We start from the raw sequence: 12687 nt of genomic DNA, 5'->3' as shown, positions 1-12687 counted from the left end.
TCCATTCATCAGAGAAGCAGTTCCTGTTGGCACCAAATCTTGAGGAAAGTCATGACAACCCAGTGGGAAATGTTAATACCAGACATCAAGGCCCAAATCGCCTTAATTACAGGATCATTCTTCATATACACAGCAATCATAGTATTTTTTGAAAAATGTCAGAGACGTAACACAATACATACAGATGAAAAAATATAGACACACAAATGTTCATAGGATATAATGTAAACATACTTCAGACCCAAAGAGTTTATATTTGACTAAAAGCTTTTGTAAGTGGAACACAGTCTGTTTAACAATGATATGTGTGCACTGTAGATATTTGATTTATGACAAATAATGAAATGATCACCTCTCTCTCTCTCTCTCTCTCTTTCTCTCTCTCTCTCTCTCTCTCAGGTGATTATTCTTCTGCTAAGATCTCACGATGAAAGAGGTTCACCACATTGTGCTATTCTTACTTGTGATTCTGGTCTCAGTATACGGTAAGGATCATTATAACTTGTTTTGTTGTGTTCATATTTAATACCAATAGCCCTCCTGTGGTGCTATTAATGATGAGTCAGAAGATTTACTCTTTTATAACAATACCAACATTTATGCAATGTGGGGGATAATGTCAGGGCCCCTGATTTGCAGTGAATAAGTTTAATTTCATTTTTCTGAAATCATCTGTGTTTTGTTGGAACTTTGAGAATTCCATTTCACGAGAAGTGTAGCGATGAAAATACAGAAACAAACTGAAAAGTTGTAAATGTTTGAACAATTTTAAAGGATTGGTACATTGGCTGTCAACAAAATGGAGGAGAAGTCACATGAGTCATCCCACCTCCTACATTGTACTAACTGTCTACTAATACTGAAAACCAATCAACCCCATCTGTATGGAAATAGGACAGATAATCACACATGGATATGAACAAGACTCAAACAAACAAAGACAAAGACCTTCCTCAGACTTTTCATCTCCAACTAACCTTCATTACAATGGAGTATGAACAGCCTCATCTCCTCAAAATGGGGTCATCGAAAGGCCATTGTGCAGCCAAGCAGGAACTGAAGTCTAAAGTCACATGGGCGATGCTACCACTTGTTAGTCCACCTTAAAAGGTAATCGTTTTGAGGAACAGAGTTGAGGGGGGGTGGTGGTGGTTGCGGGGGTCTTGTCAGTGCGGAATTTCAGACATCAAGATCAGTCTGGTCTCTCCTCAGCCACACAGCAAATGTCTAAAGCTATCTTGAATTACAGCAGGGCTGAGAGAGAGATCAGTTCCAGCCAACACAGTTGAACTCTGCTGAGACAAGTCATCTACAGCACAGAAAAGAAAGTGTCTTTTAAAAACCACTCCTCCCCCTGTGAAAACTGAACTAAGAAATCAGCACCGTCTTCAAACTGAAATGAACTGCCAGAAGTCTCCAGTAACCCAGCTAATATAAGACAACCAGCAAATAGGCCTGCAACTTCAACACTCACCTTCCGAATGGATCCCGTGGGTTTTTCCTGAAACAACAGACTTTTACACAGTGATGGCAACATGTCCACACACGGACACCAGTGTCTGTGGTAATAATATTGAGGTCCGTAGTTTCCATCTGGCCTGCCAATCCTCTGACAGACAGTGGGCTGCCTGTGGCTCGGCTTTCATTGACGGCTCTCCTATTGAAGTGTAGGTCAGGCAGAGGGGGTAGGCGGGACCTGTGTCTGACAGATGGCGGATACCTGTCTGATTGCTCAGTGGGCTGTCTGGGCGGGGTGAGCACTGATTGGCGGCTCGTAGCACAGGTACACTGGGATCGGCCGCTGATGTTTTGGCACCATTCAGGGAGTGAGTGGGAATGGCTGCTGTGGGGAAGAGAGAGAGAGAGGCTAAGGGGAGAGCAGGAAGCAGGTCAGTACACAGCCAGCGTCGCAGCACTGAGAGAGCACCCTGAGAGTCAGGCAGCCCTGTAAACCAATTCTAAAGGGGATGCAGGAACAGAGGCACCTGGGTGTATATGTACGTAAGTCATTGAAGGTGGCAGGGAAGGTTGAGAGTGCATTGAATGAAGCATTTGGGCTTTATTAGGGGCAAAGTGTACAAGAACATGGAAATTATGTTGAACTTGTATAAGACACTAATTTAGGAAAAACATGAGGGCATTGGAGAGAGTACTGAAAAGATTCACGAGAATGGTTCCAGGGATGAGGCATTTCAGTTATGAAGATAGATTGGAGAAGTTAGGATTGTTTTCCTTGGAGAAGAGAAACATGAGGGGTCTGGACAGAGTAGGTAGAGAGAAACTGTTCCAACTCGTGAAAGGATCGCGACCAAGAGGGCACAGATTGAAATTATTTGCTAAGAGAAGTAGAAGTGACATGAGGAGAAACTTTTTATGCAGTGAATGGTTAAGGTCTGAATGCACTGCCTGAGAATGTGGTGGAGGCAGGTTCAATTGAAGCATTCAAAAGGGAATTGGACTGTTATATGAAAAGGAAGAATGTGCAGGGTTATGGAGAGAAGACAGGGGAATGGAACCGAGCGATTGCTCTTTCAGAGAGCCAGTGCAGACACAATGGGCTGAATGGTCTCCTTCTGCAGTGTAATGATTCTGTGAACAGGCACCAGGTTGGGGATCAGATGGAGGGAGGGGAAGAGAGAGAGAGGCAGAGATAGCGATAGACACAGAGACAGGATGGAGAGAGATGGTAACAGTGAAGAGAGGCAGCAAGAGCAAAGAGAGAGGAACACGAGGAAATGAGATGGATATAGAAGGGGTGTGGGATGGACACAGAAGAGAGAGGGAGAGAAGGGAGAGAAAGACATCAAGATCATTCCTGACCGATGGACATCAATCCGAATTCTCCACATCACTATCTCAAGTGTGCGACAGACATTGACTATTTGTGCAAGCAAAAGCAATGCCAGGTATTTCACTAAATGGGGAGGAATGTGTTTAAATTGGACTGTGTTTTGACGGCTTTAGGTTGTTTATACATTTTATATACAGATTAATTGTCCCCGTGTCTGGCTCAGTCAATAATTTTGTTTATGTTTTTGGTGCAACAAATTGGTGCCAATCCCTGCTTTTACACCTTGAACTCTGAAAATCTCTTCCCCTTTCCTTTCTGTCTATCTTCTCTTGTGTATGCCTGTGAGAGTAAATGCATGCAAACATTTCGGATGATTATTGTTTAATAAATAATCTTTTGTTTTAAACCTATGAGAAAATCTGTCACTGTCTATTTGGCAGACAAACCCAGGGCTGAAACTTTAGAGTAATACAGAAACACTGTCTGGGGTCAGTTGGGAAGTGAACAGCGGAAACCAGCAACACCATCGTCCACCTGGCTGTAATACCATTATTCTGTGAAATTATAAATGTCTGTCTGGCTTTTATATTGAAATAAATTAGAATTAGAACATTACAGCGCAGTACAGGCCCTTCGGCCCTCGATGTTGCGCCGACCTGTGAAACCATCTGACCTACACTATTCCATTTTCATCCATATGTCTATCCAATGTCCACTTAAATGCCCTTAAAGTTGGCGAATCTACTACTGCTGCAGGCAGGGCGTTCCACGCCCTTACTACTCTCTGAGTAAAGAAACTACCTCTCACATCTGTCCTATATCTATCACCCCTCAACTTGAAGCTATGTCCCCTCGTGTTTGCCATCACCATCCGAGGAAAAAGACGCTCACTATCCACCCTATCTAACCCTCTGATTATCTTATATGTCTCTATTAAGTCACCTCTCCTCCTCCTTCTCTCCAACGAAAACAACCTCAAGTCCCTCAGCCTTTCCTTGTAAGACCTTCCCTCCATACCAGTCAACATCCTAGTAAATCTCCTCTGCACCCTTTCCATAGCTTCCACATCCTTCCTATAATGCGGTGACCAGAACTGCACGCAATACTCCAGGTGCGGTCTCACCAGAGTTTTGTACAGCTGCAGCATGACCTCGTGGCTCCGAAACTCGACCCCCCTACTAATAAAAGCTAACACACCATATGCCTTCTTAACAGCCCTATTAACCTGGGTAGCAACCTTCAGGGATTTATGCACCTGGACACCAAGATCTCTCTCTTCATCTACACTACCAAGAATCTTCCCATTAGCCCAGTACTCTGCATTCCTGTTACTCCTTCCAAAGTGAATCACCTCACACTTTTCCGCATTAAACTCCATTTGCCATCTCTCAGCCCAGCTCTGCAGCCTATCTATGTCCCTCTGTACCCTGCAACATCCTTCGGCACTATCCACAACTCCACCGACCTTAGTGTCATCTGCAAATTTACTAACCCACCCTTCTACACCCTCTTCCAGGTCATTTATAAAAATGACAAACAGCAGTGGCCCCAAAACAGATCCATGCGGTACACCACTAGTAACTAAACTCCAGGATGAACATTTGCCATCAACCACCACCCTCTGTCTTCTTTCAGCTAGCCAATTTCTGATCCAAAGCTCTAAATCACCTTCAACCCCATACTTCCGTATTTTCTGCAATAGCCTACCGTGGGGAACCTTATCAAACGCCTTACTGAAATCCATATACACCACATCCACTGCTTTACCCTGATCCACCTGTTTGGTCACCTTCTCGAAAAACTCAATAAGGTTTGTGAGGCACGACCTACCCGTCACAAAACCGTGCTGACTATCTCTAATGAACTTATTCTTTTCAAGATGATTATAAATCCTGTCTCTTATAACCTTTTCCAACATTTTACCCACAACCGAAGTAAGGCTCACAGGTCTATAATTACCAGGGCTGTCTCTACTCCCCTTCTTGAACACGGGGACAACATTTGCGATCCTCCAGTCTTCTGGCACTATTCCTGTCGACGATGACGACATAAAGATCAAGGACAAAGGCTCTGCAATCTCCTCCCTAGCTTCCCAGAGAATCCTAGGATAAATCCCATCTGGCCCAGGGGACTTATCTATTTTCACACTTTCCAAAATTGCTAACACCTCCTCCTTGTGAACCTCAATCCCATCTAGCCTCGTAGCCTGAATCTCAGTATTCTCAACAACATTTTCTTTCTCTACTGTAAATACTGACGCAAAATATTCATTTAACACTTCCCCTATCTCCTCTGATTCCACACACAACTTCCCACTACTATCCTTGATTGGCCCTAATCTAACTCTAGTCATTCTTTTATTCCTGATATACCTATAGAAAGCCTTAGGGTTTTCCCTGATCCGATCCACCAATGACTTCTCGTGTCCTCTCCTTGCTCTTCTTAGCTCTCCCTTTAGATCCTTCCTGGCTAGCTTGTAGCTCTCAAGCGCCCTAACTGAGCCTTCACGTCTCATCCTAACAAAAGCCTTCTTCTTCCTCTTGACAAGCGCTTCAACTTCTTTAGTAAACCACGGCTCCCTCGCACGACAACTTCCTCCCTGCCTCACAGGTACATACTTATCAAGGACACGCAGTAGCTGCTCCTTGAATAAGCTCCACATTTCGATTGTTCCCATCCCCTGCAGTTTCCTTCCCCATCCTACGCATCCTAAATCTTGCCTAATCGCATCATAATTTCCTTTCCCCCAGTTATAATTCTTGCCCTGCGGTATATAATAAAATATTTACTGTATGGCCCAAAGTTTCATTGTGGGTTCCATCAAACTCTTCCTGTAACTCTAATGTAACCCATAGGAAACTAACAAAGATCTGGCGACACCAGATTCCCACTGATTCCAAGACTTCTTGGCTAGCCTTGTGAAGAGTGGATTCTCCACCCGCCAGTGACAGCAGAGAGTCCCTGCAGTAGAAGATAACGTTTTGAAGATTCAAGCAAAGGTATATTACTGGAAGCAATGATACTGAGCGAGATTAGGCACACCACTCTCCAACTGGGTGCATTGAATCCTATCCAGAGATCCTGGTTCCCTCCTGATGCCTGTGGAAAGCCTTAGACTGTATTCAGAACAGATGCATGAGGATGTTAGCAAATGACAGAGCAGATGAAGCAGCACCATTGGGCCCTTACCATTTTCCTGCCTGATTTTGACCATTCCCATCAGTTCTCAGAGTGGTTTTCAGTCTTGACTGTTTGTGGTTGATCTGCCTAGAGCTCTGTGCATGGAATTATTCACCCCCACTGGCATTGTAGTACACAGCTCCTTTGGAATGAAGGTATGCTGTAGAATACCAATAATAACTCACATTTATATTGTTACGTCTGAGGCAGGAGGAGTGCACTATCTTTTCTAGTTCCATTTCTCCACAGATCACAACATATATTTAAATTTTTACCCAGTTACCGATGCAGTCAATCCTGTACTCTACTCCTTATCCCAGAGTAAAATACACCAACCAGGTTTCTTTAATAAATAACAAAATGATCAGTTTATTATAAAACAAGACTTATCCAGTAAAGAAGCAAAGGGTTAACACACAAATTGAATTATGAAAGTTCCCTTTTTAAAATACCCACCCCCTCCCCCCCGCCAAACAAACACACACACACGGACACACGAACACACACATACATATACGCACACACACACACGAACACACACACACGAACACACACACACGGACACACACACACGGACACACACACACGGACACACACACATGAACACACACGGACACACACACACACACACGGACACACACACACACGGACACACGGACACACACACACACACGGACACACACACACACACGGACACACACGGACACACACGGACACACACGGACACACACACACGGACACACACGGACACACACACACACACACGGACACACACACACACGGACACACGGACACGCACTCACACGGACACACACATACACACACACACACATACACACACACGAACATGCACACACACACGGACACACACATGGACACACACACACGAACACACACATACACACACACACACACGTGAACTTTCACTCTGGTTAAAGAAAAATAGAGATTTTTTTTCTCCACAACTCTTTTACAAAACAAGACAAAAAAGAATACTTTGGCCAAATACTTGCTAGTTCTTGAGAGAAAAGAGAAGATCTCGATAGATGTCAGTTGTCGCTTTTTGCATGGTGTCTGGGAATATGGAGACAGGTCACTGGGATCTTTTCTGGAGTAGTTCATTCTGGAGTTGTTGAGAATTAATCTGGTCGGCTTTCCGGGAGAAATGTGGAATCAGGGATTTCAGTTCTAACACTCTGGATTCACAGGGTTTTTTCAAAGAGGTAGAGAAAGAGGAGCTGACACACTGGATTTCTCAGAGGTTTATTTAGAGACGTGCAGAAAAGATAGGCCAGGGGTTTCTTTTTCAGTCAGCTACAAAACCAACTGCTTTTTAATACTGTCACACCCCAACTTAACCAAAACAATAACTCAGAAGCCAAAACAACTCCTGACCCTCATAAATCTGGACATGTCAGCTCTCTGTAAACATCTCCCCCAAGTCACCAAGGTTTCTGTTGTTTATTCATCTTAAGGCATGTGAATCAAGGGATACAGGGAGAAAGCGGGAACAGGGTACTGAGTTTGGACGATCAGCCCTGATCGTATTGAATGGTAGAGCAGGCTTGAAGGGCTGAATGGCCTACTCTTGCTCCTATTTTCTATATTTCTATGTTTCTATGAATCCATTTCCACAATTTAAATATGAATCTTCAAAAATATTTGACAAAAAAATGGAAGCACTTTCACAATCACAGAATTGTTACAGCGCAGAAGGAGGACATTCGGCCTATCGTGTCTGCACCGGCTCTCCGAATGAGCAATTCACTCAGTGCCATTCCCCCACCTTCTCCCCGTAACCCTACACATTCTTCCTTTTCATATAACAGTCTAATTCCCTTTTGAATGCTTCAATTGACCCGACCTCCACCACACTCTCGGGCAGTGCGTTCCAGATCTTAACCACTCGATGTGTGAAAAAGGTTTTTCCTTATGTCGCCATTGCTTCTTTTTCCAGTTACTTTAAATCTGTGCCCTCTTGTTTTCAATCCCTCCACCAATGGGAACAGTTTTTCCCGATCTACCCTGTCCAGACTCCAGGAGGTTTGTTCCTCACAGACTAGTTTTACAATAGTTGAAAATATTACCACAATGATTTTCTTTTATTCATTAATGGGATGTGCACATCACTGGCCAGGCCATCATCCACTGCCCTTCCCCAATTGCCCATGAGAACACTGTAGCGAGCTGCCCCCCGAACTGCCACACTCTGTGTTGGGCAGGCACACTCACAGTGCTACCAGGAGGGGAGTTCCAGGATTCTGACCCAGTAACAGTGAAGGAACAGTGATATAGTTCCAGGTCAGGATGGTGTGTGGCTTGGTGGGGAACTGGCAGGTGGTGGTGTTCCCATGCATCCGCTGCACTTGTCCTTCTAGGTGGTAGAGGTTGTGAGTTTGGAAGGTGCTGTCGAAGGAGCCTTGGTGAGTTGCTGCAGTGCATCTTAGTACACTGAACTCGATATTAACCCCCATGATGGGCAGAGATGGTAATGGGTGGGGGAGGGGTAAAATGTGAAATCAGCAGAACCTGACCCAAACACGGCATGTATGCCCCCATCATCATTTTTACGGCAACGGATTTCAGTAAACTTGTATATCCCGCTTTGGGGAGGCGAGTTGTTTATTAGCATTGAGTATTGTGTCCAGTTCTAGTTCTAGACCCCTTTCATAACAATATAGCACCTTTAACTTAATAAAACATCTCAAGCTGCTTTACAAGTATTAGCAAACAACAGCCATATAAGGAGATATTAGGCCAAATTATCAGAATCTTGGTCAAAACATAGGTTTTAAGGAGTCTGAAAGGAAGAAAGAGGGGCAGAGAGTCAAAGGGATTTTGGGTGGAATTCTAGAGATTAGGGTCCTGGCAGTTGAGGGAACAGCTGCCATTGATGGAGTGATTAAAATCAGGAATGCTGAAGAGGCCAGAATTAGAGGAGTGCAGAGATCTCTGGGGTTGTGGAGGGGGTGGGGGAGATGATGTAGGGAGGGGTGAGGGCAGGGAGGAATTTGAAAACAAGGATGTGAATGGGCTGATAACAGGCAAGTAACAATCACACTGCACAAGGGCCAGGCAATGACCATCTTCAACAAGAGAGAATCTCACCATCTCCCCTTGATGCTCAACTGGCATTACCATCGCTGAAACTCCCACCATTAACATCCAGAGGTCAACATTGACCAAAAACTTAACTGAACCAGCCACATAAATACTGTGGCTACAAGAGCAGATCAGAAGCTGGGAATTGTGTGGTGAGTAACTCACCTCCTGACTCCCCAAATCCTGTCCACCATCTACAAGGCACAAGTCAGTGGAATACCCACTTGCCTGGATAGGTGCAGCTCCAACAACACTCGGGAAGCTCGACCCCATCCAGGACAAAGCTGCCCACTTGATTGGCACCCATCCACCACCGTAAATGGTCCCTCTCTCCACCACTGGCACACAGTGGCAGCAGTGGTTACCATCTACAAGATGCACTGCAGAAACTCACCAAGGCTCCTTAGACAGCATCTTCCAAACCCATGACCTCTACCACCAAGAAGAACAAGGGCAGAAAATGCACAGTAACACAACCAGCTGCAAGTTTCTCTCCAATTCACACACCTATCCTGACCTGAAACATTGTTCCTTCACTGTTGCTGGGTCAAAATCCTGGAACTCCCTCCCTGACAGCACTGTGGGTGTACATAGACCAGATGGACGGCAGCATTTAAGAAGGTGGCTCACCACCACTTTTTTCAGGGCAACTTGGGATGGGCACTAAACGCTGGCCTTGTATGAATCAATAAAAGCAACCGTAAAAATTTTAAAAATAAGAGGAAAAATAGCAGAAAGGAAACAACACTGCATTCTTGCTTAGTGGGAAATCTCCCGAATGAGAGGTCATAATGGGGCCATGCCTATCCAAAGAACTAGGAGCAATGTTTCTCAAGGTGCTTGGACTTACTTTGGCTCCTGTTTTGATGATGAGAGAGAGATAATGTTATGTGGCAGTTTCCTGATGCCTTTCCAGAGTTTCTCTGTCTCTCGCTGTCTCTGTCTCTGTTCTGTATCAGGAGTACAGAAGGGCACTACGGTCTGTTACGTGGGGGGTGGATGTGACTGGTTTTGGGTTCTAGCAGTGGTGTGAGAGCTAAGAGATTGACCATATTGAGGAGGAAGAAGATCACAAGAACACAAGAAATAGGAGCAGAAGTAGACCAAATGGCCCATCGAGCCTGCTCTGCCATTCAAAATGATCGTGGCTGATCTTGGGCTTCAATTCCACTTTCCTGCCTGCTCCCCATATCCCTTGATTCTCTGTGAGACCAAAAATCTATCTATCCCAGCCTTAAATATATTCAGTGATGGAGCATCCACAACCCTCTGGGGTAGAGAATTCTAAAGATTCACAACCATTTGAGTGTAGTAATTTCTCCTCGTTTCAGTCCTGAATGATTGACCCCTTATCCTGAGACTGTGTCCCCGTGTTTGCGATTCCCTGACCAGTGGAAACAATCCCTCAGCTTCTACCCAATCAAGCCCTTTCAGAATCTTGTATGTCTCAATTAGATTGCCTCTCATTCTTTGAAACTCCAGAGAATATAGGCTCAGTTTACTCAACCTCCTGATCATAGGACAACCCCCTCATCCCAGGGACCAATTTAGTAAATCTTCACTGCACCACCTCCAGTGCAAGTATATCCTTTCTTAAATGTGGAGACCAAAATTGCACACAGTGTTCCAGGTATGGCCTCACCAAAGCCCTCTTGTTGCCCACTCGCTTACCCTGTCTATATCTTTGCAGCCTCTCTATATCCTCCCCGCAGCTGACCTTTCCACCGAGCTTTGTATCATCAGCAAACTTAGAAACATTACTCTCTATCTCTTCATCTAAGTCAAATATAGAGTGTAAATAGCTGACGCCCCAGCACTGATCCTTGCAGCACCCCCACTCTTCACTGCCTGCCAACTTGAAAATGCCCCATTTATGCCCACTCTATGCTTCCTGTTTGTTAACCAGTCCTCTATCTACGCTAATATAATACCCCAACACCATGAGCCCTCATCTTGTCATTTAATCTTTTACGTGGCGCCTTTTGAAAATCCACGTACACTACATATACTGGTTCCCCTTTATCTACCTTACTAGTTACATCCTCAAAAAACTCCAATAAACTTGTCAAACAGGATCTCCCTTTAGTAAAACTATGCTGACTTGTTCTAATCATACTATGTTTCTCCAAGTGCAATGTTAAGACTTCTTTAATAATAGTTTCCAACATCTTCCCAATGGCTGACGTTAGGCTAACTGGTCTGTAGGTTTTCTCTCTACCTCATTTCTTGAAAAACGGCATAACATTTTCCAACTTCCAATCTGATGTGACCATTTCTGAATCTAAGGAATTCTGGAAAATCATAACCAGTGCATCCACTATCTGCTGCTATCTCTTTTCGAACCCTGGGATGTAGGCCATCTGGTCCCGGTGACGTGTCAGATTTTAGTCCCTCAAATTTCTCCAATACTTTTTCTTGGCTGCTATCAATATCCTTAATTTCCTCACTCTTTTTAGCCACTCGGTTACTGCCTGTTTCTGGTATGAAACTTGTGCCTTCAACTATGAAGACAGACACAAAATATTTGTTCAATGTCTTTGCCTTTTCCCCATTTCCCCACGATGATTTCTCCTGTCTCTGCCTCGAAGGTACCAATATCTACTTTAGCTACTCTCTTCCTTTTTATGTACTTATAAAAGCTCTTACAATCTGTTTTCATATTGCTGGCTAGTTTACCCTCATTCTATTTTTTCCATTTTTATCAACTTTTTGGTGGCCCTTTGCTGGTTTCTAAAACACTCCCAATCCTCAGACTTGCTACTATTTTTTTGCAACATTGTAAGCCTCTTCTTTTAGTCTAATACTCTCCTTAACTTCCTGAGTGTCCCAGTGTATATGCAAATTAAAGTCCCCCACAATAATAGATTACCTTTTTTCCATGCTCGAATAAATTCCCATTTAATTCTCTGTCCAATAGTATAATTACTGTTAGGGGGCCTGTAACTGTAACCAATGTTTTCTGACTCCTGCTATTCCAAATTTCCACCCAAATTGATTCTACTTCATTATCTTCTGAGGCCAGATCCCTTCTTATTACTGTCCTTATGTCATCCTTTACTATCCGGGATACCCCTCCCCCTTTACCATTCTGTCTGTCTGTCCAAAATATTCTGTACCTTGAAATAATAATTTCCCAACCTTGATCTCCTTGAAACCATGTTTTGGTAATGGCAATTAGATCTCGATCATTTACCTCTATTCATGCCACTAGTTCATCAACAGATGCTTCTTGCATTCAGATGAAGCAACTTCAATTTCATTTATTTAACCTCGATTCCCTGCAATGACCTTATTTGCCAATGTACAATTTTTGTTCAGCTCTCCGTCTCTTCCTGTCCCATTCTGTTGGCAGTTACCCACATCACTATCCTGTTCTGATGCCCTGACCTCTCTTTTTGGATTTCTAACATTTCCTTTACCCAAACTCTCCCCTCCCTGTTAGTTTAAATCCCTGTCCACAGACTTGTTATGTGATTGGCCAAGACACTGGTTCCAGCCTGGTTCAAATGAAGCCGATCCCATTGGAATAGCTCCCTCTTCCCTGAGTACTGATGCCAGTGCCCCAAGAATCAAAACCCTTTCTTCCCACACCACTCTTTGAGCCATGCATTTAA

The 12687-nt window shown here is 44.0% G+C and overlaps 1 protein-coding gene across 1 annotated transcript in view; it reads left to right on the top strand.

The window, feature by feature from the left end:
- Nucleotides 1-429: 429 nt before the first annotated feature.
- LOC137362543 (butyrophilin subfamily 3 member A1-like) overlaps nt 430-12687 on the top strand; it is a 111052-nt gene continuing 98794 nt past the window's right edge. The window contains exon 1 of the mRNA XM_068026932.1: nt 430-485. The gene's annotated coding sequence lies outside the window, so the exon portion shown is untranslated. The remainder of the gene's footprint in view (nt 486-12687) is intronic.

This window comes from Heterodontus francisci, unplaced genomic scaffold (assembly GCF_036365525.1).
Source record: "Heterodontus francisci isolate sHetFra1 unplaced genomic scaffold, sHetFra1.hap1 HAP1_SCAFFOLD_631, whole genome shotgun sequence".
In the NCBI taxonomy this organism is placed as follows: domain Eukaryota; kingdom Metazoa; phylum Chordata; class Chondrichthyes; order Heterodontiformes; family Heterodontidae; genus Heterodontus; species Heterodontus francisci.
Note: the sequence above shows the minus strand (reverse complement) of the source record. Positions and strands in the feature narration are given on the sequence as shown.